At 44.4% G+C, this 11,402-nt stretch overlaps 1 non-coding gene across 1 annotated transcript; it reads right to left on the minus strand.

The window, feature by feature from the left end:
• Positions 1-222: 222 nt before the first annotated feature.
• TRNAE-UUC (transfer RNA glutamic acid (anticodon UUC)) lies at positions 223-295 on the minus strand. The gene has a single exon. It is a non-coding gene; the product is annotated as a tRNA-Glu (tRNA).
• Between the last annotated feature and the right edge of the window lie 11,107 nt (positions 296-11,402).

An 11,402-nucleotide genomic window follows, 5' to 3' on the forward strand; every position in this document is an offset into this window, starting at 1 on the left:
CATAGCAGGCACCAACGTCATGATTGGACCTTGCCTGTTTCTCGAACAATGTTGACACATCCCTGCCTCTTAGAAATTCTGCCTTGAATTCTGGATGCTGTTCCTTTTAGTTAGACTTCTACTTATCTGACTAGCAGCCCCTCATTCTAAAGGTGCTTCCCTCATCCAACCTTGTATTTATTTTAATTTTTTGGCCACGCCATATGGCTTGAGGAATCCTAGCTCCCTGACCAGGGACTGAACCTGGGACTTCTGCAGTGAAAGCACAGAGTCCTAACCCCTGGACCACCAGGGAATTCTTCAACCCTTTAACTTTATTGTTCCTTAGAATTCCATGCCGGAGAAGCCAATGGCAACCCACTCCAGTGTTCTTGCCTGAAGAATCCCAGGGACGGCGGAGCCTGGTAGGCTGTCATCTATGGAGTCACACAGAGTCGGACACGACTGACACGACTTAGCAGCAGCAGAATTCCATGCAATTCCTACCATTCAGCACCTGGGTCAGTGGAAAACCACCTAACTCAGGATTTTAGCAGCTTATACATCCTCAGTTAGCATGTAGCCATTTATGATCCCAAACTTCACATCTCCAGCTGTACAATTATCCAAGTGTTCACACCTTTGTATCCAGCTACCAAGCCCATCATTTCCTATGTGGCCAATAAATAATTCATTATGTTTGCAGAGAAAGGATCTCCCTTTCAGACTCTGCATGATTAAAAAACAAGCCATCCATTCAGTGAGGAGCTAAAACCAGTGTGAGAGATGAGAAAACATCTCTCAAAGTCCTAACCAATGGACTGCCAGGGAAGTCCCTGCAACAAAATAGTTGAGAATGTTTAACAGTGACAGACTATTTTTGGGGGGCTCCAAAATCACTGCAGATGGTGACTGCAGCCATGAAGTTAAAAGAAGCTTGCTCCTTGGAAGAAAAGTTACAACCAACCTCGACAACATATTAAAAAGCAGAGACATTACTTTGCCAACAAAGGTCTGTCTAGTCAAAGCTATGGTTTTTCCAGTAGTCATGTATGGATATGAGAGTTGGACTAAAGAGAAAGCTGAGCACCAAAGAATTGATGTTTTTGAACTGTGGTGTTGGAGAAGACACTTGAGAGTCCCTTGGACAGCAAGGAGATCAAACTAGTCCATCCTAAAGGAAATCAGTCCTGACTGTTCATTGGAAGGACTGATGCTAAAGCTTAAACTCCAATACTTTGGCCACCTGATGTGAAGAACTGACTCCTTGGAAAAGACCCTGATGCTAGGAAAGATTGAAGGCAGGAGGAGAAGGGGACGACAGAGGATGAGATGGTTGGATGGCATCACCAACTCAAGGACATGAGTTTGAGTAAGCTCCGGGAGTTGGTGATGGACATGGAAGCCTGGCATGCGCCGTCCATGGGGTTGCAAAGAGTCGGACATGACTGAGCAACTGAACTGAACTGAACTGACTCAGAAAAAGGGTCTGACATATCCCCATGCCTCAGTCCTCAGAAATAAATAAGGTAAGACTTTGTATCGTTGTTGTTGTTCAGTTGTGTCCAACCCCATGGACTGTAGTGACTGTAGTGACTGCAGTGACTGTAGCGACTCTCTGCGACCCCATGGACTGTAGCCCGTCAGACTCTTCTGTCCAGGCAAGAATACTGGAGTGGGTTGCCATTCCCTTCTCCAGGGGAATCTTCCCGACCCAGGGATCGAGCCTGCATCTCCTGGGTCTGCTGCATTACCGCTGAGTCAGCAAGGAAGCCCCAGGGTCCCGAACACCTGTCCTCAAGTCTCTGCCTCAGTCCATACAAGTCAGTCGTGTCTGACTCTCTACGGCCCTGTGAACTGTGCCCTCGGGGCTCCTCTGTCCGTGGAATTCCCCAAGCAAGAATACTGGAGTGGGCTGCCATTGCCTCCTCCAGGGGCTGGTCTGGTAAGACTGGATGATGCTGGGCCTTGAATGCCAAGCTGTGAGCTTTCTAGATTATTCAAGGAAAGAGAAGGCTTGGGAGATCCACGAGGAAGACCAGAGGGAGCCTTGATGATTGTGATTACAGAGAAGCTGGCAGGGACCTGAGAGGCCTGCCTTTCTCTGCAGGAGCCTCTTCCTCTCCAGGGTCCCTGATGGGGGACTACCAGTCTCTCCAGCTTCCAGGATAGGGGTTCGGGCTGGGACCAGGGTGGAGCAGGGTGATTAACGGCACAAGCTCCATAACTGGTCGGGTCTGGGCTCAAATCCCGACTCCAGTACTTACTGGCCAGGACCGTGGCCAAGTTACTTAACTTTTCTGAAAGCATCAGCTGCCTCATGAGGCAAATGAGGACCACAGTGGAACCCACCTGCTGGAGTTTTGCCGAGGTTAAATAAAACGATGCCTTATAGGCACTTGATGTGTGTTAACTCTTTTCATGCGTGTCTTATCCCTGTTATATCTTTGCGTGCAGGCCATCACAAGTCCTACATAAAACTTTGGGCTTGGGAAGGAGATGAAGACTGAATCTGATGACCCTCCAACTTCTCTTCCTCTGTTCCTTGTATTCTCTTGGGCAGCCCTACACCTCCCCTGGGGTCACTATCTGTTTAAACCAGAGTGGACCCCAAATTCATGTTGACGCACTACCTCCAGTGTGATTGTATTTGGAGGGGGGAGCTCTGGGGGGTATAGGTATACCTTGCTTTTTCAAAAGTTTGCTTTATGCTACTTGCTTTTAGGAGATACCTACATTTGTACCTGTTTTCCCTAACCAAAAGGAACCTGGAGAGAACTCGCTTTTACAAAAAAAAATAAAAGCGATCGAAAAATGAAGATAGTGTTGCAGCATGTGTTTTTTACCAGTCTTTATAGAGACAGCCAGAGCCTCATTGTCGAACTCCTCCCCAATAACTACACTCAGCATCTCAGCCTCAAGCTACCAGTGCCTAGAACTGTGTCTGTGAATGTGCTTTGTCTGGATTTATTTTGTGCAACTGTTAGAAAGATATGTCCTAAGGTAATTGCTTCTTTGCTTGACACTATTTCAGCTTATGAAAGGTGTCACAGAAGCGCTCTACTTTCAGATAGCAAGGGAAACCGGCAATTCGATTTGTGAGACTGAGCCCTCGTGATGGAGTTAGTGCCCTTAGAAGAGGAGACAGCAGAGCTCGCTTGCTCTCTCACCGTCTCTTCCCTTCGTTCTTCTTCTCCTCCTGTCTCCTTCTGTCCCCTTTCTTTCTCTGCTACTTTCTGCTAGGTAAGGATGGCTGCCAGCTGCAAACCAGTAAGATAACCCCCACCAGGGAACAGAATCAGTCAGCATTTCAATCTTGGACTTCCCAGACTCCAGAACTGTGAGAAATAAATTTCCATGGTTTAAGCCACTCCGTCTGTGGTGTTTTGTTATGGCAGCCTGCGCTGACTGAAACACCATCCAGCGATTCTAGGGAGAGGTCAGCTTTGCTCTGTGAAGTCCTTCTGCTCTAAGACCCTCACAGGAATGCATTACCTGCCTCTTTCAAGCATGTCCTTCCTTTTTATTTTTGGAAGAGGTGAGGATTGTATTTAACTTCTCTGAGGACAATGAAAGAAAAAGCTTCCCTGAGGCATGTTGGTGTCCCTGCTTCCTCCAAAGTCAGTAGAAAGCCTGGGTTCTGGGAAACGGGACTGTGCAGCCGGCAGCTCATCTTCTTGGAAACCTTCTGTTCCTGAGGGCGGTGGACCCACTGCAGCTGCTGGGAGCAGTTCTGCTCTGCAGGCTGCGGGGAGTGCTGAGTGCAGGAAGCAGGGGTCGGGGTTCCTTCCTCACCATCCTAAACCATCTCCACTGGGGGAAATTATCTGGAAGAAGCTTGGAGAGTGTGTTGGTCTGCTAGGGCCACCATAACAAAATTCCCTGGTGGCTCAGATGGTAAAGAATTTGCCTTCCGTGCAGGAGACCCCTGGTTCAATCCCTAGGTTGGGAAGATCCTGGAGAAGGGCTGCTGCTGCTGCTGCTCAGTCTCTTCAGTCGTGTCCGACTCTGTGAGACCCCATAGACGGCAGCCCACCAGGCTCCCCCGTCCCTGGGATTCTCCAGGCAAGAGCACTGGAGTGGGTTGCCATTTCCTTCTCCAGTGCATGAAAGTAAAAAGCGGAAGTGAAGTCGTTCAGTCGTGTCCTACTCTTAGCGACCCCATGGACTGCAGCCTACCAGGCTTATCCAGAGAAGGGAATGGCAACCTACTCCAGTATTCTTGCCTGGAGAATCCCAAGGACAGAGGAGCCTGGATGACTACCGTCCATGGGGTCACAAAGAGTCAGACATGACTGAAGTGACTTAGCATGCACACATGCATACCAAAATATCACAACAGATATCTTTAGGTGATAGAATTATGAGTGTTTTTCACTTTTCTTTTTGTGCACAAAAAATCATTTTCACAACCAAACAAGCGTCACTTGTTGGTCCTATCATACCCAGCACATCATTTATGACTCCCTGTGTAGGATCACCAGCTCCTTAATTAAGGTTGATGTAATTGGAAATGTGAAACTGCTTGTGGCTGCAGTTTGCGCCTGTGGTGGTTAGATTCTCAGGGCAGCTTTTTTTTTTTATTCTAAAGAATTACAGTTGATTTACAATATTGTATTAGTGTACAATAGGTACGCTATACAATAGCTATACAGAAACGTGATTCAGTTACACATCAGTCAACCATCCTTGTGTCTCTGGAATGAATCCAACTTGATCATGGTGTGTGATCCTTTTTATATGCTGTTGGGTTCAGTTTGCTGAGATTTTGTTGAGGAGTTTTACACCTATATTCATCAAAGATATTGGCCTCTAATCTTTTTTGGTAGTGTCTTTATCTGGTTTTGGTATGACAGGTGGCTGGAATACATGAAGGAGAAAAGACAGCTTCTTCAGTAAGTGATATTGGGAAAATTGGACACATACATTTAAAATAATGAAATCACAACATTCTCTAACACCGTATACCAAAAAATAAATAAATAAATAATAACCACCTCAAAGTAGATTAAAGACCCACATCTAAGATGGGACTGTCCACTGGTCAAACTCAGGCTCCCTCTGCAATCCACTACCACCTGGAAAGCTGCTTGCTCCATACATTCTCACTGAAACCACCGGTGGAGGGAGAAGTTAGAAGTGTGCTGATGAACAGATAAAGATCTTCCTGTCACCCATGTATGTCTCTGTGTTTGGCTTGAGACACCAAATGACAGAAACCAGTCCCTTCCATTGCTTCTCAGCTCGGCTTCTAAACCTACTTCCCGCCCTTCCCTCCCAGGGCTTAGCATATTTTTACCTCTTAATGTTTTTTCTCTGTGTCAATTATCAGGGTTTTCAGTGTAATTTTTACGGAAGGAAGAGACTTGGAACTGGTATATGGAAACTGATTGAAGGGCTGATTGGGATGGGGGCCAGCGATTCCATGAGAGAGAGGTGACTGTGCAAGACAACGTACAGTGGGAAGGTGTGGGATTGTTCTTAGTCTTTTAACAGTCCGAAACAGGCTCTAGCTAATTGTGTAGGTTCCATATTTGCCAGACAAACTGCTTGATCCCAGTCATGATTTTCTTGCCCTTATGCCTTGCTGGGCATTCACCCATGAGTGTGTTGACAAGAGAAGACAAACAAGGTGAAGGAGGCATTTGAAGCAAGTAAGCCATGTTTTAGGAAGAAAAGAGAAGTCATCAAACAGTAAAATGCAAATCAAAACCGCATTGGAACCCATAGGATTATAAAATGGTGTAGCCACTTCTGATAACACTTTGGCAGTTCTTTTAACTTTTCATTAAAAAGTTAAACAACAAATTACTGTGTGACATAGCAATTTCATATCCAGGAATTGGCGAAATAAAAATTTGTTTAAGGCAGAACAAGAAAAAAAATTCAAGCATAAAATCCTGTCTCTATCCATTTGGGCCACTGCCCCTCTTTCAGTTCAGTTCAGTTGCTCAGTCATGTCTGACTGTTTGCGACCCCATGAATCACAGCACGCCAGGCCTCCCTGTCCATCACCAACTTCCAGAGTCTACCCAAACTCATGTCCATCAAGTCGGTGATGCCATCCAGCCATCTCATCCTCTGTCGTCCCCTTCTCCTCCTGCCCCCAATCCCTCCCAGCATCAGGGTCTTTTCCAATGAGTCAACTCTTCGCATGAGGTGGCCAAAGTATTGGAGTTTCAGCTTCAGCATCAGTCCTTCCAATGAAAACCCAGGACTGATCTCCTTTAGGATGGACTGGTTGGATCTCCTTGCTGTCCAAGGGACTCTCAAGAGTCTTCTCCACCACAGTTCAGAAGCATCAATTCTTCGGCGCTCAATTTTCTTTATAGTCCAACTCTCATATCCATACATGACCACTGGAAAAACCATAGCCTTAACTAGACAGACCTTTGTTGGCAAAGTAATGTCTCTGCTTTTTAATATGCTATCTAGGTTGGTCATAACTTTCCTTCCAAGGAGTAAGCGTCTTAATTTCATGGCTGCAGTCACCATCTGCAGTGATTTTGGAGCCCCCCAAAATAATTGATTATATTCTTTGCAGCCAAAGATGGAGAAGCTCTATACAGTCAGCAAAAACAAGACTAGGAGCTGACTGTAGCTCAGATAATGAACTCCTTATTGCCAAATTCAGACTTAAATTGAAGAAAGTAGGGAAAACCACTAGACCATTCAGGTATGACCTAAATCAAATCCCTTATAATTATACAGTGGAAGTGAGAAATAGATTTAAGGGACTAGATCTGATAGACAGAATGCCTGATGAACTATGAACGGAGGTTCGTGACATTGTACAGGAGACAGGGATCAAGACCATCCCCATGGAAAAGAAATGCAAAAAGGCAAAATGGTTGTCTGAGGAGGCCTTACAAATAGCTGTGAAGACAAGAGAGGCGAAAAGCAAAAGAGAAAAGGAAAGATATACCCATTTGAATGCAAAGTTCCAAAGATTAGCAAGGAGAGATAAGAAAGCCTTCCTCAGTGATCAATGCAAAGAAATACAGGAAAACAACAGAATGGGAAAGACTAGAGATCTCTTCAAGAAAATGAGAGATACCAAGGGAACATTTCATGCAAAGATGGGCTCAATAAAGGACAGAAATGATATGGACCTAACAGATGCAGAAGATATTAAGAAGAGGTGGCAAGAACACACAGAAGAACTGTACAAAAAAGATCTTCATGACCCAGATAATCACGATAGTGTGATTACTCACCTAGAGTCAGACATCCTGGAATGTGAAGTCAGGTGGGCCTTAGAAAGCATCACTACGAACAAAGCTAGTGGAGGTGATGGAATTCCATTTGAGCTACCCCTCTTTACTGTGCATTATTTGCGTGCTCAGTCATTGAGTCGTGTCTGACTCTTTGCAGCCCCATGGACTGTGTGCATTATAACATCCTCATTATACATTAACCAGATCTCCTTGAAAGATGTAAGAATGCCTGCTTGACTGAAAAGAGAATTTTCTTCTGACGCCAGCAAGGTAAGTCCTTAGGAAATAACATTCTTTCTCAATCCTGTAAGGGGTCACGATGATCCATGACTTGTTTTGGAAGTACAGATATGGACTATGTAGACTATCCATATGCTACTTTGATATATAACATTTTGTCTCAAAAGTGTACATAACTGTGCTTTGATCTCTTTCCGAGAGACTGTTTCCTGGGTTATAATCCTCAGATTGGGTTAAATAAAATTCCCCCCTTCTTTCTTGGATTGACCATTGATTAATTTTTTCTTTGACAGTATACATGTACAGCTATGAATTGTGAGTTTGTGTTTTATTCAGGGACTTACTGAAGAATATAGCCTGGACAACAGCCTCTCAGTAGCTCGAAGGGGATTATCTGAAGAGGCAGAGGGGCTTCCCAGGTGATGCTAGTGATAAAGAGCCTGCCTGCCAATGCAAGACATGCAGGAGATCTGGGTTTGATCCCTAGGTCAGGAAGATCCCCTGGAGGAAGGCATGGCAACCCACTCCAGTAGTCTTGCCTGGAGAAGCCCATGGACAGAGGAACCTGGAGGGCTACAGTTCATAGGGTCACAAAGAATTGGACACGCCTGAAGCGACTTAGCAGGCACACATGCACCCAAGAGAATTAAAAACAAGCTGACACAAAAATTTGCACACAGATGTTCATAGTAGCATAATCCATAACAGGCAAAAAGTAGAGGAAAAAAAACCCTATCCATACAATGGAATATTTTTCAGCAATAAAAAGAAATGCTGTCCTGATGCATACTTGTCTACTTAAAGAAAAGTGTACAGCCAAGAGTTGTGAGTTCATGTTTTATTCAAGGACTTACTGAGGACTATAGCCTGGATGACAGCCTCTCAGTAGCTCTAAGGGGATTATCTGAAGAGGCAGAGGAGAAGCCAGTTTGTGGTTTTTGGCTAGGGAGTACATGAAGCCAACTATACATCTTGATGAAGTTTAACTGCTAGTCAAAAAGAACACCTATCTCAAGTTAATGACTTTAAGGTTTTTCCACTGTATAGGAAGATGCAAGACTATGGGGTTATTATCATTTTTCCTGAGATATATATCTAAGGACCTAAGGGGCCTGCTTGTCCACTGCACAGGGTGCTTCATCTGTTATCATCTGAATTTCCACTCAGAGTGCCCAGGGAGCCCTGCAGTGGGTTACAATTTAACCCTCGAGAAACTGGGGGGTGAGCAATGCTCTCTGCTCTTCTTTAACATGCCACAGCATGGGGGAATATTGAGCAAACGAAGAACTATAGAGAAATGGTAAGTGCTTTCAAATGTCAGCTGTGCCTTCATCTTTGGGTTTTCTTCTTTCTCAAAAGGAGTTTGAGATGAACATGTAGACACTGCTATATTAAAAAACGGATAACCAACAAGGGTCTACTGTATAACACAGGGAACTCTTCAATGTTCTGTGGCAGCCTGGATTGGAGGGGAGTGAGAGGGAGAATAAAAGAAAGTGAAAGCTGCTCAGTCATGTCCAACTCTTTGTGACACAATGAACGGTATAGTCCATGGAATTCTCCAGGCCAGAATACTGGAGTGGGTAGCCATTCCCTTCTCCAGGGGGATCTTCCCAACCCAGGGATCCAACCCAGGTCTCCCACATTGCAGGCAGGTTCTTTACCATCTGAGCCACAAGGGAAGTCCTTGAGGGAGAATGGATACATGTGGATGTATGGCTGAGCTCCTTTGCTGGTCACCTAAAACTATCACCACATTGTGGTTTTTTGGTATAAAGCTTCCTTTACTCTATTTTCTTTTTCCTTTGGTCGGTTTTGGCTGCACAAGGTCTTTGCTGTGCGAGGGCTCTCTCTAGCGGGTGGGGGCTTCTCCTCTTGCAGCATGCAGCCTCAGTGGTTGTGTCGCATGGGCTTAGGTGACCTGAGGCATGTGGAACCTTCCTGGACCAGGGATCAAACCCACATCCCCTGTACTGGCAGCAGATTCTGCCAGGAGGTCCTATCACAACACTGTTAATCCACAATACCCCAATACAAAATAAAAAGTTTAAAAAAAAAAAAACCTTTCTAAAGATTGGAAAATTCAAGAGAAGAATAGTATTGTATAACATGCAGATGCTATATGAAATTCAAACACAATATTGTAAAGCAATTATACTCTCATTAAAAAAATTTTAAAACCTAAAAAAATCTATATGAAATTTAGAACACAGCCATGCTCATTCCTTTACCTATTTTCTGTGGCTCCCTTTTTGCTACAAATGGCAGAGTTGAATAGTTGTAAGAGGCCTTATGACTCCTAATGGAGAAGGAAATGGCAACCCACTCCAGTATTCTTGCCTGGAAAATCCCATGGATGGAGAAGCCTGGTAGGTTACAGTCTGTGCTGTAAAACCTAAAATATTTACTCTCTGGTCCTTACAGAGAACACTGATCTGTTCTTGCTCCAATTAATAACTCTTGGATTGGAGAGCAGCACTGTGAACTTTGGAGACAGATTGTCTGGGTGGAAATCTACTGCCATAGTTTTGGGAACTTACCACACTCCTTTAGTCTCTAGTTCCCTCATCTATAAAATGGGAATAATAGTACCTCCCTCACAGGGCTGTGAGAATAAAAAGATACAATGGATACAAGGGTACTGCTTTTGATATGTGCTACTTATGATTATTATTATCATTGTTGTTATTATTATTATTGGCTACTTAACAGAAAGATATAAATGCTGACAGCAGACACAGTCACAAAGGTGGGATATACTGTAATGACACTCAACACCTTTGTTAATGAAATGCATCTTTGGGTGAAATATTTAGACATCAAGTATGGATGGATGAAAAATGGGTACTCAGCATGCCAGGATTAAATCACATATGCACTCTGCTGCTTTTAAAAAAATATTTATTTATTTTTAAATTATTTATTTATTTGGCTGCTCTGGGTCTTAGTTGTAGCATCTGAGATAATTCTTTGACCAGGGATAGAACCCAGGCCCCCTGCTTTGGAGGCATGGAGTCTTAGCCACTGGACCACCAGGGAAGTTCTTGCATTCTGCTTCTTATTCTAAAGATAATTCTACCACTCAGAATTATCTCCAGTCTTCTGTTCCTTGCAGATGGACTTTCTCTGGTTCTCCATCATGTGACTGAAGATGGGTACCCCAAAGCAGCTGAGTTTCATATTACAGTTCTAATCATGTTCAAAGAATTAGCCTCTAAAATCCAATAACAAAATGCCAGGAAAGAGAATTTTATTGACACAACTTGGCAAGTGTTCACCACTGACCCAGTCTGCGGGGAGCCGGCCTGACTGCTCAGGCCCCTTCTCGGCCCTGAGAGAGATCAAAAGGTCCCTCTCTGTCCCGCCACCCCTGATTTGTTAAAGTGCAAATTGGCCTTTCTCACCTCCCTCAAGGAAATCGCTGCAGCCACCATTTGCCCATTTTCCTGACTCTGATAAGATTATCGGGCTCCTGTGAATGGCTTATGTCTAGGTAGTCTTTACCTGATTGTAAGACCCTGGTGCCATGCTCTGCTGGAGTTAAGATAAAACTCCTGAGCTAAAACTAGTGTCTGCAGTTCTGCACGTATGCAAGTCTTTGATCTAAAATTTGGTGAATCCTGTTAGTATATATATGTATGTTACCCCTCAATAAAGTCGTCGGAATCAGTCACAAGCTGACTCCGTCCCTCTCAACCCCATCTTTCCTAGTCTTTTATTTCTCAGGTGCTGTGGTGATTGCGTCCTCGACCTGTTCATCTAGCCGGCAGGCCCGGCACCAGTCAACCCAGACCAGAGGAAAATCTTAGTATGTCCATATGGTTTGTACCATCGAGGAGATGTATCTATTAATACACCCATTCTCCCGCTCAGCCTGTGGCATGTATTCTGTGAATACAAAAGCATGCTATGGCCATCCAGAGACCATTATCAGGTAATAACCCCAAAAATGCAGAAGGCTGCAAA

This window comes from Dama dama, chromosome 2 (assembly GCF_033118175.1).
Source record: "Dama dama isolate Ldn47 chromosome 2, ASM3311817v1, whole genome shotgun sequence".
Classification (NCBI taxonomy): Eukaryota; Metazoa; Chordata; class Mammalia; order Artiodactyla; family Cervidae; genus Dama; species Dama dama.